The sequence below is a fragment of the Trachypithecus francoisi genome, unplaced genomic scaffold (assembly GCF_009764315.1).
Source record: "Trachypithecus francoisi isolate TF-2019V2 unplaced genomic scaffold, Tfra_2.0 Lachesis_group8, whole genome shotgun sequence".
NCBI lineage: Eukaryota > Metazoa > Chordata > Mammalia > Primates > Cercopithecidae > Trachypithecus > Trachypithecus francoisi.
The window spans coordinates 56,440,343-56,460,126 of NW_022681473.1; the positions used below are offsets into that span (position 1 = coordinate 56,440,343).

The 19,784-nt window shown below is 42.7% G+C and overlaps 1 protein-coding gene across 3 annotated transcripts in view; it reads left to right on the forward strand.

Moving 5' to 3' along the window:
• The first annotated feature begins 7,319 nt into the window (after window positions 1-7,319).
• Window positions 7,320-19,784, forward strand: part of DENND2B (DENN domain containing 2B) — a 184,667-nt gene continuing 172,202 nt past the window's right edge. Inside the window, exon 1 of one of the 3 annotated variants that reach the window (XM_033206354.1) lies at window positions 7,320-7,695. The gene's annotated coding sequence lies outside the window, so the exon portion shown is untranslated. The remainder of the gene's footprint in view (window positions 7,696-19,784) is intronic. The other 2 variants (XM_033206353.1, XM_033206352.1) reach the window with 2 other exon arrangements.

Consider the following 19,784-nt stretch of genomic DNA (forward strand, 5'->3'; position numbering starts at 1 on the left):
ATGGTGGAATAATATTCCACTGTATAAATACACCACATTTAAAAAATCCATTCCTGGCTGAGCGGGGTGGCTCCCACCTGTAATCCCAGCACTTTGGGAGGCTGAGGCCACCTGAGGTCAGGATTTCAAGACCAGCCTGGCCAACATGGTGAAACCCCATCTCTATAAAAATACAAAAATTAGCCGGTCGTGATGGTGGGGGCCTGTAGTCCCAGCTATTTGGGAGGCTGAGACAGGAAAATTGCTTGAACCCGGGAGGTGGAGGTTGCAGTGAGCCAAGATCGCGCCGTTGCACTCCAACCTGGGTAACTGAGTGAGAGTCTGTCTCAAAAAAAAAAAAAAAAAAAAAAAAAATTTCATTCAATTGTTGATGGACACGATTATTTCTACCTTTTGGTCCTGTATATAGTGCTGCTATGAATTTTTGTGTACAAGTATTTGAACACCTGTTTTCAGTTCTTTTGGGTATATATCCAGCAGTGGAATTGCTGGTCATATGGTAATTCTATGTTTAACTTTTTGGGGAACCACCAAACTGTTTCCCACTTAATTTACCTTTTTAACTTCCTACTTCAGTCAAATGAGGACCAGCCACTGTTCTTATAGCTAGTTTCTCATTTTCATGGCTTAGGCAATTCCTTTGGTTTCAAATGTTCTCCCCTTCTTTTCTATTGATTGAAATAGAAATTCTGACAATCATTGAAGGTTCAGTTCCAACCCTCTTTCTCTAAATTCTAGTAAGAATCTCTACTACTTCTGCAAATTCCCATATTTCCTCCTCTTTATCTCTTGTATGCTATTATTTTTGAGTAGTTGTTAATTAATGCCTTTATCACTAGATTTTAAATTTGCTTACACAACTTATTTCTCTTTTATTCCCCCCAGTGTCAAAAACAGTCTTTTGCAGATGTTTAATAAGTGCTTATTGAATGAATAAACAAATGAATAAGGAGCTATGGATACAATTGTGATTTTTTTGCAGGGGGAACTACGGATTTTTGTTTTGCCAGTAAGATGGAGAATGACAAGATGATATTACATTTCACAATTCTGGTTTCAGGGATGCATGTTGGGTAAAATTCAGTGAATTCAGTGACAAATATAAATCATTATTTCATCTGGAGATAATTCGTTAAATCTAAGACTGATACCATTAGAACAAAGATTGGTAACTAGTGTTTCAAATGAGTAAGTTTTTAGACTTTAATTTCTTCCAATAAATAATTATCTCCAGGCTGGTTCAAGTGCGGTGATGTTTACAATTAATTGATGACAACCAGTTACAGATTTCTTTGTTCCTTCTCTGCTCCCACTGCTTCATTTGACTAGTGTTAAAAAACAAACAAACAAAAAAAAACGGCGGGCGCGGTGGCTCACGCCTGTAATCCCAGCACTTTGGGAGGCCGAGGCAGGTGGATCACAAGGTTAGGAGATCGAGACCATCCTGGCTAACACGGTGAAACCCCATCTCTACTTTTTAAAAAAATTAGCCGGGCGTGGTGGCGGGTGCCTGTAGTCCCAGCTACTCAGGGGGCTGAGGCAGGAGAATGGCGTGAACCCGGGAGGCGGAGCTTGCAGTGAGCCGAGATCCGTCTCAAAAAAAAAAAAAAAGAAGGACGACTTAGCAAGACAGAGGAGCGAGGGGACCATCCAGGTTGGATGAACCTTTCTGAGCTTCTTCTTGTCTCCTGTCCATCTAAAGGCCACCTGGCATCTCATTTCATTTACTCTCAGATCCAGCCTGCCCAGCATCAGCAGTCAAGCTGCTTTATTACTTTCTTCTTTTTTTTTTTTTTGAGACAGAATCTTGCTCTGTTGCCCAGACTGGTGTGCAGTGGCACAATCTTGGCTGCACTGCAACCTCCGCCTCAGGGGTTCAAGCAATTCGCCCTGCCTCAGCCTCCTGAGTAGCTGGATTACAGGCACTCGCTACCTTTTTAGAAGAGACGGGGTTTCACCATATTGGCCAGGCTGGTCTTGAACTCCTGACCTCAGGTGATCTGCCCACCTTGGCCTCCCAAAGTGCTGGGATTACAGGCATGAGCCACCGTACTTTATCTAAATGAGTATTAGATAGCTTGCTATCTGGAATAAAACCCCAAACAACATAACAGGATAAAATAAAATAAATTGATTGAAGTGAACCTTTTTGTGAGCTGATAATAGAAAAAGAACTTTGGATGTATCCTATCTTTTGTACACTTAGTAGGGAGGGAACAAAAGGCACCGCATGGTATTCAAGGCAGGAAATATAATCTACTATAAAAAAAGACATAAGTAATACAACTCAGTTTACTTATTCCTTATATATTTTAAGAAAATGAATAATTTATTTTTAATTTTATATTAAAACCTCAGTAATAACACTTGAAGTACAAATGAGATTTACCAGCTTGACAAGATTAAAGTATATATATGTACTTTAATATAATATAGAGATGGAGTCTTGCTATGTTGCCCAGGCTGGCCTTGAACTCCTGGGCTTAAATGATGCTCCTGCCTCGGCCTGTCGAAGTGCTATGATTACAGGCATGAGCCACCATACCCGGCCTATAGTATATCTTAATTCTTCTCTTAAGATCTTGATTAATAACCCTGTAACTTATGTTAATGATATTAACCAGGAGTACTACATTTAATTTTCTCCTTTAATTCTGTGTAGATCTAAATAAAATAATAAAACGTTGAATATCTCATGTAATTTATTGAATACTGTACTGAAAGTGAAAAACAGAATGGTGTCTGGGGACTCAAAGTATGCTTTCTACTGAATGAGTATTGGTTTTGCACCATGGTGAAGTCAAAAGATTGTAAGTTGAACCAGCATATATTGGGGATCATTTATATGTTCTTTTAAATTGTTTCTGAAGTTTTTACCTGGTGTATATGTTACCTACATATAAAAAAAATTTTTTAGGTCAAAATGTCAGCTAGTGGTGGTGGCTTATACCTGTAATGCCAGCATTTTGGGAGGCTGAGGTGGCAGGATTGCTTGAACCCGGGAGTTTGAGACCAGCCTGGGCAACACAGTGAGACTCCTATCTCTACAGAATAGAGATTTTTAAAAATCTCTGTTTTAAAAAGTTAGCTGTGTGTTGTGGCATGTGCTTGTAGTCCCAGCCACTGGGGAGGCTGAGGCGGGAGGCTGCAGTGAACTATGATTGTGCCACTGCACTCCAGCCTGGGCAACAGAAACTCTTTCTCAAAAAAATAAGAATAGTAAAATTTAAAAAAACAAATCACAGCGTCAAAAATTTTTGCATGCAGTTTTGGTTTCTGGGCTTCCTACTCACTGCAATTTAGAAAATTAAGTAGTTTGCTTTTTTTTTCTTTGAGATGGAGTCTCACTCTATAGCCTAGGCTGGAGCGCAGTTGCACGATCTCAGCTCACTGCAAGCTCCGCCTCCCGGGTTCACGCCATTCTCCTGCCTCAGCCTCCCAAGTAGCTGGGACTACAGGTGCCCACCACCACACCCAGGTAATTTTTTGTACTTTAGTAGAGATGGGGTTTCACCGTGTTAGCCAGGATGGTCTCGATCTCCTGACCTCGTGATCCGCCCGCCTTGGCCTCCCAAAGTGCTGGGATTACAGGCGTGAGTCACCATGCCCGGCCTAGAACACTTAAAAGTCATCTAGGCCAACCACCTTTCCCAGGTGTCTGCCTTAGAGAAAACTAGTTGTTTGGATCATGAAGCATAAATAAGGCCCCACAGCCCCAACCCCTTTTCTTTGAAACAGGGTCTCACTTTGCCACCCAGGCTGAAGTGCAGTGGTGCAATCATAGCTCATTGGAGCCACGACCTCCTGGGCTCCAGCAATCCTCTCACCTCAATGTCTTGAGTAGCTGGGACTATAGGTGTACATAAACCACCATGCTTGGCTAATTTTTTTTTTTTTTTTTTAAGACTGGGGTCTCACTATGTTGCTCAGGCTGGTCTCGAACTCGTGAACTCAAGAGGTCCTCCTGCCTTGACCTCCCAAAATGTTGGCATGATAGGAATGAGCCACTGAACCTGACTCTCACTGCCTGTTTAATGAACACATACAATATTACAGGCAAAGTACATAGGAGGAAGTCATTGTTTCTTGAGTGCTAGACCTGCAAACCTGAAAATCTTCCTAGAAAATCTTAACACTTCTGTCCCTCAAAGGAAAAAACAAAACATGCCAAAGCAAAATCCATGAACCAGAAAACCCAGACAACTCACCATGCTTAAGTGCAGGATTTAAAATAGCAAAAGGAAGTAAAGCTCATCTTTGTGATGTCAAGTTCTATTTTGGTGTATAACAAAGTAGTTGAATTATAAGGCTCTCAGAGTTAAAATATTAAACAGACCCTTAGCTATAAGATGTGTTGCCAGGCATCTGTATGGAATATAACCATGTAATCAGGGCATATTGTACTTCTCTGCACAAAGAGAACCAAAGCTACTGCTTCTAAAGATTAGGAAACTTTCATTAGACTGACAGAAGACAGTACAGAGGAAATGGCTTGGGAGTGGAGGAGACATATGAGAGAGGATGAAAGGAACAGTATTCATACTATCCAAATTAGAGCCAGGATGTTTATGCTCAAATCTTGTCTTGGCTCTGTGTTGATGGGACTGAATAATGGAACATGGGAAAGTATATCTCAGACCCCTAAATTAGGCAGTAAATTTTCCAAATTCTTCCTACAAGCGCTTCCTATTTTCAGCAGTCTCTGCACATTTCTGAGTATATGCTGTGATTAAAGTCCAAAGCTGGCTAATGCTAATGATCCCTTCCTCTTTTTTGTTGCTAGTATCCTCCCATGGCTATTTCATTCTGTTGTTTATAAGTCACATGTCTCTACAACAGGATTGTAACCTCATGAGGAGTGTTTTTATTTATCTTTCATTTATTCAGACAGCATGTATTTACTGTGCGCTTATTTCATGCTGGGCACTGTGCTAGGCAGATAGGATGTAATTATTAGCAAGACAGGCCAGGTTGCTGTCCTCAAAGAGCTTGCCGTCTCTTATACATAGTTGACCTTGTTTGTCAAGTGATGTGAACATTAGGTTAATGCAAATTACTATATTACTACTATTTAAAATATAGCCTTACCAACATTTCTGATGTCAGTGTCTCTAATAAATATTTGGCCAGTATTAAGATGAACCAATAGTCACATATGTGAAGTTTAGACTCAAGGCGATATTTAGACTATATTTAGACAATTTAAGGGATGTTACTTTTCTTTCTGAGAGAGCAGATCTAATGAAGTTTTTTTCCTAAGAATTAAAACAGTTCCATGCATAATTTGCAATGGAATTGGCAAACAAAAAGAACATGTATTTATATCTCATTATTGTCCTCTTACATTGCTTCAGCACATGTAAGAGGCAGCAGCAGCAGCTGCCAATGATGAAAATAATTATTGTTCTGGGTCTGAATAGAGAAAATCTTGATGCTATCTGTAGAGTTGTCTTTCCTTACAGATGTTACAAGGAAAATGGAACTTTAGTAGTAGAAGTTCCAATAGTTTTGAAAGTGGGAGACTTAAGAACCTCCTTACAGAGCTCAGAGAGCTGCAGGTAGAATTTACATGGAGGGTTGCTAAATTCTGTGGCTTGCCTTTACATTCATGAGTTCTCTTGTTCCACATTTGGAGCAGAATCATCCTAATTTGAGATTGGAGAGATTGGAAAAGACTGGAGAGGGCTAAGTTCATCCAAATATGGCCCAGGTCTCCTGAAGGGTTCAAGCACTTCAGTGAACTAGAGTAGAAACTCACTTAGATTGTGAGTTTGGAGTAAAACTTGTTCTGATTAAAGTAAAACGGTTCTGATTTTTGGAGTAAAACCTGTTCTGATTTTTGGCCTTTATGTTTTCCAGTGTGCCTCAACAACAGCTGAAATCTTAGGCTTTCCTAATGTAGAACCAACTTAACGAGGAACTGATTTATTTTTCATGTGCAGACTGCATCACACCGCATATAAGGCCCTCTGCTAGAAAGGCCAAACTGTCCTTTGGCCTCAGTATTTTGGAGACAAGGAGTTAATACTAGTAATTCATGTGTAATATCCGTTTTTGGCAAAGGAACAGTAGACTTTATCAGTTTGGTTCTTGCCATTATTTGTGTTAGATTTTGACCAAGTTAAATTATTTCCAGAACGTATCTTATCTATTATTATTATTATTATTATTATTTTTAGACGGAGTCTCACTCTGTTGCCCAGGCTGGAATGCAGTGGTGCGATCTTGGCTTACTGCAAACTCCGCCTCCTGGGTTCAAGGGAGTCTCCTGCCTCAAGACTCCCTAGTAGCTGGGATTACAGGCGCCTGCCACCACTTCAGGCTAACTTTTGTATTTTTAGTAGAGATGGGGTTTCACCATGTTGGCCAGGCTGGTCTTGAACTCTTGACCTGAAGTGATCTGCCCACCTTGGCCTCCAAAGTGTTGGGATTACAGGCATGAGCCACTGCACCCTGCCTCAGGATGTATCTTAAACTCATTATCATTATATTTGATGCTTGTCCTGCAGCTGAGTAAATACCTCTTTAGGATATGTGACAATTGAATTGGCTTGGATTTTGGAACATGTCCTGGCCTTAGAGCCTGCTTATGTTCATACACACTGGTTCCTTCGAAATGTAAATTTGTAAAGTCAGTGTAAAACTGAAACTTCAAAAGTCAATTTTCATTGCTGCTCAGTTTTGCATTTCGAGATCAAATTTTATTTACAGTGATTTACGTGAGTAAAAAATGGATTACACGGTTTTCTAACATCTCACTAAGTAAGTATGGGTTTGGATCTTAAATAATTTATATTTTTCTTTTCCAAGTTGATTGTTATACTGGGCTAATGATTTCCTTCAAATTCCACTAATAAATCACAGATTCTCAATGCTGGTATTCCATTGCTTTATTATTAAATGGCACCCTTTTCTAGTTTTTGGTTTTGCAAACCAGTGGAGTATTTAAAGTAAAATTTCAGAATCCCTTTTGGAGCTTTCGGTTGAGACCAGGCTTTTTGGAACCCTAGTGCTTTGGGAGTTCTGCTACTGCTGCAGTACCAAAACTAGCTTCTTTGAATTTCGTTTGTGTTTTGTAGGACTCCCCCGAGGCTGAGAACTCGGAGAAGGGAAAGAGCTCATCGGTTTGTTGAAGGCCGGTGGGCTGTGCAGGCAGCTTTTCCCAGACTCTCCCAGCTCCGGCTTTTCACGCATACCAGAAGAGCCGCTTTTTTCCTCCAGTGATTGAAACCATCTGGACTCCAGGGGGATCACGTGTGTATGAGAAAATGACATAAAGTTTCAGACCCCGTTGTGCTTTGCTCCAGACCCAGACAACTCTTGGTCGGATGGTGCGGAGGTGAGGGCCGTCCAGTCTGGGGGCCAACTTCTCGTCCCTGCTGCCCCCGGCCCCCGCCTCCCTCACCCCTGTCCCCCACCCTCCCTCGCACACTCTCGGCGCGGCTTTCTCGCTCCCTCCGGCGCCTCTGAGCGCTCCCCTCCGTCGGGCTCCAGCAGCCCACCCTCTCTGTCTTGGGTGGAGGCGCACATCCTCCACGCCCCCTCCACTCAAATCTGCGCTCCCTCCCCTCTCTCTCCCTGCAGCCCGGGGCGCGGATGCCTGCCCGCCGCCCGCCCTCTCTGCAGGAGGGGCCACGCGGCTCCCGGCGAGACCCCATCCAGGCACCGCGCCCGGCCCGGCTGGGGAGCGCAGAGGTAAGCGCCTCCGGGCCGGGTGGCCCCGGTTCCCGCGTGCCGCGCCCGGTCCCGCCCCTGCCCTCTCAGCCCTTTTCCCTCTACTCCCGACTCCCGGCCCAGGCGGCGGCATCCAGCTCCGTGAGTACGAGCGTGGGGGCCGCCGCAGGCGCAGAGGAGCGGGGCCGGTGGGGTCCGCCCTCCCGGGCGGTCAGGAGCGGTTGGCTCTGCTTTCCGGCCCGGCTGGGGCCGCGCGGTTGGGGGTGGGGAACCTCGCGGCCAGGGTCCGGCGGTGAAGAGCTGCCTGGTGCCGAGCGGAGACCCGACCTCGCGACGCCCTGGGAGCGGGCTCTGCGCACCGCTTCGCCTCTCGGTGGCGGCACTCGAACTCCTACCTGGAGCAGTTGCAGCTTGTGTACAGGCTCCTTGAAGAACGCGCGCGGGCACACACACACATATACACACACGCACAACACACACAGACACACACGCGGAACTCAAACAAAGGAAAATTAACTTTGCATGCTATTACTGCAACAAGTTAAGCTATGTTTATTTGTGGATGGTTCACTTTTTGCCCTTGTGCAGACGCGCACTAAGTATTAAAGGGTCCACACTCTAGTCAACGTTTATGGCACCTTATCCAATAATTTAGTAACTGTGAGTATAGAGTTCAAGAGACAGTGTTTTCAAGTGTTTCTAAAGAGGGCTTATTGCATTTTCCTGGGATCTTTATATGAAAGTAGTTGATGATTAATATGAATAAAATAACTTCTTCAGTGAGAAAATTTGCCTTAGTACTGCCTTAGTCCAGCTCTTGCTTTTATTACCACCCAGGTGTTTCTGCTGTTTGGACAGCAGGGTCTTGGGAATGGCGAAGAGGTCATTATCCCATCTGCAAGACTGTTTTCAGCTACCTCTTAGCTGCACACACTGCAACTGGCCATTTTGGGATGGGGCGGCAGGGTTAAAAACCCAAAGGGCTGCATTGTTTTAATATTTTTCAGAAGGTGAATCCCTTAATTGATTTTTTTTTTTTACCAGAATTAGAGAATTAGGGGTTTCTAAAGGATCAGACATAGTCTAGGTTCCAGAAAGCTAATCCAAGATAGAGACTGAATTTTTCAGTCTATCTCCATTGCTGAATTAAGGACCGCACAAGGCCAGAACTCAGGAAGAGCCTGTTGAATGCATGAAGTGAAGGCTTCTTAATTTCTGCTGGTCTGGCAGAGAGTTCCTAGGTGACTAACATAGATTTAACCCTCCTTTTTATTTATCTGGCATATTTTTATTTAAAAATTTCTTTCTTTCTTTTTTTTTTTGGGACGGAGTCTCTCTCTGTTGCTGGAGTGCAGTGGGGCAATCTCGGCTCACTACAACCCCCACCTCCCGGGTTCAAGTGATTCTCCTGTCTCAGCCTCCTGAGTAGCTGGGATTATAGGTGCCTGCCACTATGTCTGGCTAATTTTTGTATTTTTAGTAGAGACAGCGTTCCCCATGTTGGCCAGGCTGGTCTCAAAGTCCTGAGTTGAGGTGATCCACCCGCCTGGGCCTCCCAAAATGCTGGGATTACAGGCCTGAGCCACTGGGCCCAGGCTATCTGGCAAATATTACCTTTGGAAAAACTCCCCAAGATATGGGGGAAGAAAAATTGTTTAAGTGTATATATGGGAAGTGTTATTATCCCTTAACTGGGCCCGAAGGGCACCATTTTAGTGGACAACTCCAAGGCAACTCTTACCTTAAAAGTATTTTTTTACTGAACGCTTAGATTGGATTGGCTTGGTAATTAGCGAAACCCTTGGTCTTGAGTTTGTGGACCCCTTAGGGAAAGAGGAGTGACATTTGAGTGAAGGATAATTTCAGATCAATTGGCTTAGAACAGGAGTGTCCAATCTTTTGGCGTCCCCGGGTCACCCTGGAAGAAGAAGAATCGTTTGGGGCCACATATAAAATACACTAACTCTCAGAATAGCTGATGAGGTTTAAAAAAAATCGCAAAAAACCATAATATTTTTTAAAAGTTTACGAATTTGTGTTGGGCCATACTCAAAGCCGTCCTGGGCAGCCCACGGGCTGCAGGTTGGACAAACTTGGCTTAGAATCTAAGAATTGTAAAGCTCAAGGAGAAAATGATTCTGAGGCAGGGAGGTTTCATAGAAGAGGGGAGGGCCTTGAAGCAAAGTGTGCTTCTGAAACTGGTGGAGAGTTGCTGGGGAAAGCTTTCAGGAGAATGGAGAGCAGACCATTTGGACTGGACCTAGAAAGAAAAGTAATAGCGTCTGCTCTATGCCACCTGCCAGCTCTTTCATCCTTCAGTGTTGTGACATAGGTATTGTTGCTCTTGTCTTAAAGATGACGGAATTCTTGTTTTAAAGATGAGAGAATTCTTATTTTTAAAAAGAGAAGATCAAAAAGATAGGTAACTGGCTCAGGATGACACAAATGGTAAAGTGGCAGAGCTAGAATTCCAATGCCTGGCTCTCAGACTAACATGGGTGCTTTCACAGCTGCCTTCTCCAGAGAGCAGTGTGGGAGGTCCTGTGGAAGCCGAACTGTGGTCAGCTTCAATTCTGGCTCAAGGGCTGGAATTTTATCCTATAGACATTGTCTAGGTTTCAAGATTTTTGAGAAAAGAAGCTATGGGTAAAGCAGTGATTTTAGAAGATTAAGGTGACATCTATGTACAGGAATGTGACATGCTCATCACAAGTCATGTGCAAGTCATAATTCCTAATGAGGAGGTTAAAAAAGGGAATGTAGCCAAGATATCTGGGTGTTTCAATTCCTGTCTCATTGTACCCTGCAGTGAGTAGCTTGGTTCACTGGATAAAGAACTAGTTGCAGTGACCATGGGGCCGCTCTGGATCAGAAAAGAGCTGAATCTTACCAGGCACACGCTGAAATGGAATGTGTATGTGGATCAATGCCACTGCTGGTTTGTCCTTTATGTTCCCCCATGTTTCGCAATGCTTTGGTTTTTTTCTTTCATGACTACCCTGAGAGGTAGATCAATGTTGTAATTTGTTTAAAAGCTTTTCCTCACCCTAAACATCTTACGTAAGTTGATGTGCCTTTTCCTCTCATATTCTCTTATTTCTTAAAAATGCTGAATTTTGACCAGGTGCTGTGGCTCATACCTGTAATCCCAGCATTTTGGGAGGCGGAGGCAGGCAGATTGCTTGAGCTCAGGAGTTGGAGACCAGCCTGGGCAACATGGTGAAACCCCGTCTCTACAAAGAATACAAAAGTTAATCATGCGTGGTGGCATGTGCCTGTGGTCCCAACTATTCAGGAGGCTAAGGTGGGAGGATCGATCACTTGAGCCCAGGAGGTTGAGGCTGCAGTAAGTCGTGATCACGCCACTGCACTGCAGCCTGGGTGACAGAGTGAGACCCTGTCTCAAAAAAAAAAAAAAAAAAAGCTGAATTTTAAAACTTGGTACTAGTAGGGTAAAAGTGAATTTAGATTACCTTTCTTAATTACGAGAAAGATTAACATAAAATGCACATTTATTTCACTTGTTGTTATGGAAGAAAAACAGGAGGCCTTTGTAGAGTTCCTGCGTGGGGATTTAGAAGGGATAGGAAAGCCAGGATTTAGAGATGTGCAAAGGCCTTCCTACCCCTCCACATTTCTTACCAGTTAATTGTATTGTTCATGTATACAGCTTAGGGAGCTTACAAGGACATTGGACACCCACATTTATAGCCAGGCCCTTTGATTCTCAGCAGATAATGGGCTCAGGAAGGGCAGCAGTGGGTGGAGACATTTTACTAGAATTAGTCTGCCACTTTGAATACAATCTGGATTTCTTGCTATTTCTTGTGCAACTTGTACGCCATTTCCTCTGAACTTGTTAGTGCTCTGGAGACTTGGTTGTTTGGCCAAGGAATATCCCCTAGCAGGAGGGCTCACTAAGGAGGGGCAGCTGACAGGCAGAAAAATGACGTTTGTCAACTAAAGAAGTTTTATTTTAATTAGTGTTAGAGTCACCTGTGGTTTTTTCTCAGATTAAAAAATGCGAAATCAAAATATGATCTCAGTTCTCCACACCCATTTTTACCTTTAAGAGCCTCTCACACCTTGGAGAGCTTGCCCTCCCGAATGGGGCTTTGATAGGTGAAATTATCACCAGGACCTCTACATGGGTCAGGATATGACTCAGCTTGGGTTTTGGACCTCTGAGGAATGTGACCCCTCTTAGTGTAGGGGATTTGGAGTACAAAAACCTGGGTTAAAGCTCCCGCTTTGCCATTTATTCAGAAGTTCTTGGAATTTGATGTTTGAGGGATCTCTGAGCTCAGTTTTCCTAGTTCCTTTAGATCAGGGTAATCCCTTAGGGCCAGATAGAGATGGTCACACCCTGATTAGTACCTTGGTTCCTTCTCCCAGTTTGTATTTTGTGTCATCTGAAAGTCATTTTATTTTCTTTGTAGCCTCTGGTTATAGGTTACATGGTCATTCCTCCAGAGAATGGCAAAGCTCATTGCTAGTTGGGGAACATTTGGTATGTCTTCCTGGGAGAATGCTCTTGAGCCTAGTTTTGAGAGTTAGGGCTTCAAGAAGAGACTTTGGCAATGCCCTTATTTAAATGTTGGAAATGTTTGGTTGTATTTTTGATGCATTGCTTGCACAGTTAATGTTTTTATATTTGATATTTGTCATTTTAATAATTTATTAAACAGGTGATTTAGGTTTTCTAAGATAGCTAACAGCTTAGTAAAATAGGACTGCAGGTCGGGCAGGGTGGTGGCTCACGCCTGTAATCCCAGCACTTTGGGAGGCTGAGGCAGGCAAATCACGAGGTCAGGAGATCAAGACCATCCTGGCTAACATGGTGAAACCTCGTCTCTAAAAATACAAAAAATTAGCCGGTCATGGTGGCGGGCACCTGTAGTCCCAGCTACTTGGGAGGCTGAGGCAGGAGAATGGCGTGAACCCAGGAGGCGGAGCTTGCAGTGAGCCGAGATATACCACTGCACTCCAGCCTGGGCGACAGAGCAAGACTCCATCTCAAAAAAAAAAAAAAAAAAGAAAGAAAAAGAAAAATAGGACTACAATATCCTCTTTAAAAATAGTCTAAATTGTTTTTTATTGGAGATGGCATTTGGACAATTCCCAGGGACTGGAATATCCCTTTGATACTCAGATGTAATCTCCTAGTATGGTAGAACTTTGACTATTTTGACCTCCTCCACCTCCAAATATCCTTAAATCTTTCTGAGGAGATTTAATCTCTCTTAAAGAGATTTCACAATTTCCCTGGGAAACACTTTCTAAGGAAGATTTCCAGATTGATGATCACAGATTATCTCCTTGTAGTTAGCTTAAGTTTTCTTTTAATGTTTCCTACTTTTACTGTTTTCCTATCCCTCTTCAATGCACAGATGTTCAGAGAGTGAACAATTGTCTTTCCTGGACTGTAAAGGCAGTTATCAAATGTACAGACTGTCCCATCTGTACCCATCCTTTCCTTCCCTTCCTCTGGCTAAACAAGCTGAGCTTTCTCTGTTTTCCTTAACAAGTCTCTCTTTTTAGACCTATGATTATACTTGTTGCTTTGTGTTTTGTTTTATGCAGGAAGTTCATATGAGATATGTTGGCAATTAGAGCTTTCAAATTGGAAGGAGCCTTTTGGAGTAAAAAATATATATATTTTTCTATCAGCATAAGTAATTGTGGAATATATGTAAACTCTGGAGATGATCTTTTAAAAAAATTACCATCAAAAGAATTTTACTCAAGTCCTTTAAGGGCTTAAGAAGAATCCAGCCTTTGCAAGATTGCACTAAAAGTAACAGATTAGCCCAATTAAAGGCCTTTGTAGAAGTCTGGGAATCATTTGTTTAAACTGGAATTTAGGATCTCCATGAAAATATGATAGAAATGATCTGCTTAACCCTTTGTTACTAACATTAGAAATAAGCCCTTTTTTATGGGCCTCTTAATGATAAAAGGTCATAGTAATTAGAATATGCTGGGAATTTGTTCCTGTTTGTTAATGTTTTAGAAACTCCTTTGAGTAGGCAAGGGTCACTTTGAGTGGCTTTTTTCTTTCTTTGATGTGAAGTTGGGATCTTGGATGTAAACTTAGCCAAGGACAAGTTTGAATCTAGATGTTTTTGAATTTTTTCCGTCTTGTTCCATTCTTCCTTTTGGAGGCAGCTAACTAGAGTGGGGTAAAAAGTACCTTTTATCAGAGTCATTGTCCTGAGACTGTCAAGACACTGGTCTCTGGGAAGTGCTCTGTATCACTATCATTTATATACTTTTCCTTTCTCGTGTCTTACAGTTTTTGAATATCTCCTGCGTAAAAAGCACTGGGGTGCGTATGGGCATCTCTTTATTCTCTTATTACCTTTCTTCAGTGAATATGCTTAATGTTAGGGGTTTGATGAATCAACGAGTGGATGAAGTTAAGAAATTAGATGGAGGCTGGGCCTGGTGGCTCGCACCTGTAATCCCAGCACTTTGGGAGGCCAAAGTGGGAGGACTGCTTCAGGCCAGGAGTTTGAACCTGCCTGGGCAATACAGTGAGACTCCGTCTCTATGAAAAAAATACAAAAGTTAGCCGAGTGTGGTGGTGCATGTCTATGGTCCCAGCTAAACAGGGGGCTGAGATGGGATGATTGCTTGAGCCTGGGAGGTTAAGGCTGCAGGGAGCCGAGATTGTGTTACTGCACTCCAGCCTGGGCAACAGAGCGAGCCCCTGTCTGAAAATAACAACAACAAAAGAAATTAGATGGAAAATTAGTTTTGGATATGAGTTTTGGGTACCTCCTGATCCAAATATTGCTGTTGGGAAGCAACTGTTTTTACAACACTCTGGTCTCTGGGAGCTGAGATGACCTTTGTTAAGGCTTAATATGTGGGGATATATTTTCTAGTGAGTAAACAGGGCCTAGTCAGTTATTTTTTCTATTAGTCATGTTGGATTACATTTACTGTTGCTGGGAACTCTAGTTAGCATAATATCCCGTTGAATTAGGAAGTGCCACTCAATAGCTCTCTTTCTCCAGGACTGCCTGGAGAAGCTTTTCTTGAAAGTCTGGTCTTGCCTCTTGAGCCAGGGATGGGTGCATTCTAAGTATTTAGACCCAAAAGACTTCTTCTACTGGGTCCAAGTCCCAGGGGAATGAAAGTTCTCTTGAAAATTGTGTAATTGTATGGGAGGGGAATCAAAGCTTTGTACTTTTCAGTAGTCACTAGAATCTGTACATAGAGACCTGGAGATAAAGAAAACCCAACTTGCAAATGAGTATTTGGTGCTGTGGGTTAACATGGAAAAATGACACTTAAGGTCAAAGTATATTAATTGAATCCTTCATGTCTAGTTAATCAGCAATATCAGTTGTGAGGATTCTGTTTTGCGATTTTTTCCCCCATTTATGTATTGACAGGTCACTCTTTTGAATTAGAATAGCACTCAGGACCACAGCGTTTGCATAGAAAGTGGCCTAAGAGGCCGGGTGCGGCGGCTCATGCCTGTAATCCCAGGATTTGGGGAGGCTGAGGCAGGCAGATCACGAGGTCAGGAGATCGAGACCATCCTGGCTAACGTGATGAAACCCCGTCTCTACTAAAAATACAAAAATATTAGCTGGGCGTGGCAGTGTGCACCTGTAGTCCCAGCTGCTGGGGAGGCTGAGGCAGGAGAATGGCGTGAACCTGGGAGGCGGAGCTTGCAGTGAGCTGAGATCACGCCACTGTACTCCAGCCTGGGTGACAGAGCAAGACTACATCTCAAAAAAAAAAAAAAAAAGGCATAAGAGTCATGGGGCGTGGGCGTGGGTAGAGGCCACTTTATATCTTGTTTCAGAGGGCCATTTATAAAAATTTTAAGTTAATTAATTAATTAAATTTTTTTTTTTTTTTTTTTTTTTGAGACGGAGTCTGGCTCTGTGGCTCAGGCTGGAGTGCAGTGGCGCAATCTTGGCTCACTGCAAGCTCCGCCTCCCGGGTTCACGCCATTCTCCTGCCTCAGCCTCCCGAGTATCTGGGACTACAGGCGCACGCCGCCACGCCCGGCTAATTTTTTGTAGTTTTAGTAGAGACGGGGTTTCACCATGTTAGCCAGGATGGTCTCGAACTCCTGACCTCGTGACCCGCCCGCCTCGGCCTCCCAAAGTGCTGGGATTACAGACGTGAGCCACCGCGCCCGACCAATTTATTTATTTTTAGAGACGGGGTCCCCCTATGTTGCCCAGGAAGGTCTCAAACTCCCAGGCTCAAGCGATCCTCCCACCTTTGCCTCCTAAAATGGTAGGATTAAGGATGGACCATTTTTAAAACCTCCATGAGTAGTTCAGTGGTCAGAATTAGCTGGAAATAGCTCTGCCGGAAGGTATTGGCAAAGTAACATCTAGCAGCTTTTGTTTGTTTCAGGTTAGGTTTGTGCAAGAAAGCTAATTTGGGAGCAGTATGATGTGCCCAGCTCTGTCTACATTTGAGTCGCCTACATAGTTCCCATGTATTTGTCACTGTTTCTGGTCCCTGGAGGGCTGGGGTAGATCTCAGGATATGAAGTTCAGACTTGGTTGAAGCCACATCAAGAGCTGTGGTCCTGGTGGGTCAGCATTATTTTCCATGGCTTATCACCCAGGCTAGGCGTGTGGGAGCATGGGTAGGTAGGACAGGGAAGAAAAACGGAAGACCAGATAGTTCTGTGGATACTGAATAAAGAAGTGAAAAAGTTGGCGAGGCACTGTGGCACTTGCTTGTAATCCCAGCACTCTGGGAGCCCATGGCATGTGGATCTCTTGAGCTCAGGAGTTTGAGACCAGCCTGGGCAACATGGTAAACCCCCATCTCTACAAAAATTAGAAAAATTAGCCAGGCGCAGTGGCACACACCGGTGGTCCCAGCTACTCAGGAGGCTGAGATGGGAGGATCACCTGAGCCCAAGAGGTTGCGACTGCAGTTAACCGAGACTGTGGCACTGACCTCTAGCCTGGATGACAGACTGAGACCCTGTCTCAAAAAAAAAAAAAAAAAAAGAGTGAAAAAGTTAATCTTTTTCCCTTCACTGACTTGGACCTTTTTTCTGTTGGAAACCCTTATCACTTGAGGTCATTTTATTTATGTATTTATTTTTAAATGTTTCATTATTATTATATTTTTAAAATATCTATTTTTTATTTCAATAGCTTTTGTGGTACAAGTGGTTTTTGATTATATGGATGAATTGTGTCTGAAATTTTAGTGCACCAGTCACCTGAGTAGTGTACATTATACCCAATATGTAGTTTTTTTTATCCTTCATCTCCCCTCCTTCCCTCCCTTCCTCCCCCTTCTGAGTCTCCATAGTCCATTATACCACTCTATATGCCTTTGCATACCCATAGCTTAGCTCCCACCTATAAGTGAGAACATACAGTATTTGGTTTTGCATTCCTGAGTTACTTCACTTAGAATAATGGCCTCCAGCTCCATCCAAGTTGCTGCAAAAGACGTTATTTCATTCTTTTTTTTTATGACTGAGTAGTCCATGGTGTATATATACCACCTTTTTTTTTTTTTTTTTTTTTTTTTTTGAGATGGAGTCTCGCTCTGTCGCCCAGGCTGGAGTGCAGTGGCACTATCTCGGCTCACTGCAAGCTCCGCCTCCCAGGTTCACGCCATTCTCCTGCCTCAGCCTCCCGAGTAGCTGGGACTACAGGCGCAGTACACCACCACGCCCGGATAATTTTTTGTATTTTCAGTAGAAACGGGGTTTCACCGTGTTAGCCAGGATGGTCTCGATCTCCTGACCTCGTGATCCTCCTGCCTCAGCCTCCCAAGTGCTGGGATTACAGGCGTGAGCCACCGCACCTAGCCTATGCCACGTTTTTTTTTTTGAGATGGAGTCTTGCTCAGTCACCCAGGCTGGAGTGCAGTGGTGCGATCTCGGCTCACTGCAAGCTCCACCTCCCAGGTTCACGCCATTCTTCTGCCTCAGCCTCCCAAGTAGCTGGGACTACAGGTGCCCGCCACTACGCCCAGCTAATTTTTTTGTATTTTTGATAGAGACGGGGTTTCACCGTGTTAGCCAGGATGATCTCGATCTCCTGACCACATGATCCGCCCATCTCGGCCTCCCAAAGTGCTGGGATTACAGGCGTGAGCCACCGCGCCCGGCCTGTACCACATTTTTAAATCCACTCATTGGTTGATGGGCACTTAGGTTGGTTCTGTATCTTTACTGTTGTGAATTGTGCTGTGATAAACATATGTGTGCATGCATCTTTTTGATATAGTGACTCATCCTTTCAGTAGATACCCAGTAGTGCAATTGCTGGATTGAATGGTAGATATACTTTTAGTTATTTGAGACATCTCCATACTGTTTTCCTTAGAGGTTGTACTAATTTACATTCCTACCAGCAGTGTATAAGTGTTTGCTTTTCACCACATCTATGCCAAGATTTATTGCTTTTTTACTCTTTAGTAATGGCTACTCTGACTGGAGTTAAGGTAGAATATTTCATTGTGGTTTTAATTTGCATCTCCCTGATGATTAGCTATGTTGAGCATTTTTTCATATATTTCGTGCCCATTTGTATATATTCTTTTGAGAAATGTGTATTCATATCATTTGCTCACTTTTTGATGGTATTATTTGTTTTTTTCTTGCTGAATTATTTGAGTTCCTTGCAGATTCCAGGTATTTGTCGTTTGTCAGATGCATAATTTGCAAATATTTTTTCCCATTCTGTGGGTTGTTTGTTCACTCTAATGATTATTTCTTTTGCTGTGTAGAAGCCTTTTAGTTTAATTAGGTCCCATTTATTTATTTATTTTTGTTGTTACATTTGCTTTTGGGGTCTTAGTCATACATTCTTTGCCTCAGCCAATGTCCAGAAGAGTTTTTCCTAGGTTTTCTTTTAGAATGTTTATGGTTTCATGTCTTAGGTCTACATTTTTGATCCATCTTGAGTTAATTTTTGTATACAGTGAGTGATAGGGATCCAGTTTCATTCTTCTGCATGTGGCTAGCCAGTTTTCCCAGCACCATTTATTGAATAGGGTATCTTTTCCCAGTTTATGCTTTTGTTTGCTTTGTTGAAGATTAGTTGGTTGTAAGTTTTTGGCTTTATTTCTGGGTTCTCTGTTCTGTTTCACTGGTCTGTGTATCTACATTTATACCAGTACCATTGCTGTTTTGTTACTCTAGCCTTGCAGTATAAGTCAGGTAACGTGATGTCTCCAGATTTCTTCTTTTTGCTCAGGATTGCTTGCTATTTGGACTCCTTTTTGATTCCATATGAATTTTAGGATTTTTTTTTCTAACATTATCGAAAATGATGTTGGTATTTGGATAGGAATTGCATTGACTCTGTAGATTGCTTTGGGTAGTATGGTCGTTTTCATAATATTGATTCTTTGATTCCATGAGCATGGGGTGTATTTCCATCTGTTTGTGTCATCTGTGGTTTCTTTCAGCAGCGTTTTGTGGTTCTTTTTGTAGTGCTCTTTCACCTTCTTAGTTAAGTATATTCTTAGGTATTTTGTTTTTGAAGGTATTAAAAAGGATTGAGTTATTGATTTGATTCTTAGCTTGGTGGTTGTTGGTATATAGCAGTGCTACTGATTTGTGTACATTGATTTTGTAACCTGAGACTTTACTGAATTCATTTATCAAATCTAGGAGTCTTTTGGAGGATCTAGGCATCTTGTAGGGGTTTCTAAGTGTACAATCATATCAGCAAACAGAGATAGTTTGACTTCCTGTTTTCCAATTTGGATGCCCTTTATTTCTTTCTATTGCTTGATTATTCTGGCTAGGACTTCCTAAGGTCATTTTATAAATGTTCATAGTAACTAGTTGTAGGCGCTAAGACTCCTGTACCTTGGTGGGAAGAACCCTGCTGGATGATTTTCTAGGTGTTTATTTGGGTTATGCCCATTTTCTTTCCCACTTTTCTTCCTAAGTTTTGATGCTCCTGTTTTTCTGGGAATATTTTTGCTTTCTTGTTTAGGCTTTTTTAAGGGCCATGGGGAATTCTGGGGACACGGGCAGGTGTGACATGTTGCTAGGTATGGGAAATTTTTACAGTTTGAGAAATCTCCAGGAAAGAAGGGACAGAAAACTTTGTTCACAAAGCATGTGGACAGGAAGTCAGGTGGGA